Raw genomic sequence first — 297 nt, forward strand, 5'->3', positions numbered from 1 at the left:
TTTTTTTTTTTTATATTGCCCATGAATTTGACTCTGGCCAGTTTATTAAATCTACATAACAAAGCAGGCAAAGAAACAAAAGCCTGTCAAACGTGTTATGTTAATAAGATAGAATAAAAAGTTTACAATGCGCAGGCAGAATGGACAAGACAGACCTGGGCTTGAGAAAGTAGTAAAGATTTTTATTTGTCAACACAAGATAACACAAATAAATTAATTTTTACAACAATCTTAGACTCCAGGGCTTCTCTATGAGGTTAGCTCATTGTGTAAACAGACTACTATCTAAAGTGATCC

The sequence above is a fragment of the Mastomys coucha genome, unplaced genomic scaffold, assembly GCF_008632895.1.
Source record: "Mastomys coucha isolate ucsf_1 unplaced genomic scaffold, UCSF_Mcou_1 pScaffold7, whole genome shotgun sequence".
NCBI lineage: Eukaryota > Metazoa > Chordata > Mammalia > Rodentia > Muridae > Mastomys > Mastomys coucha.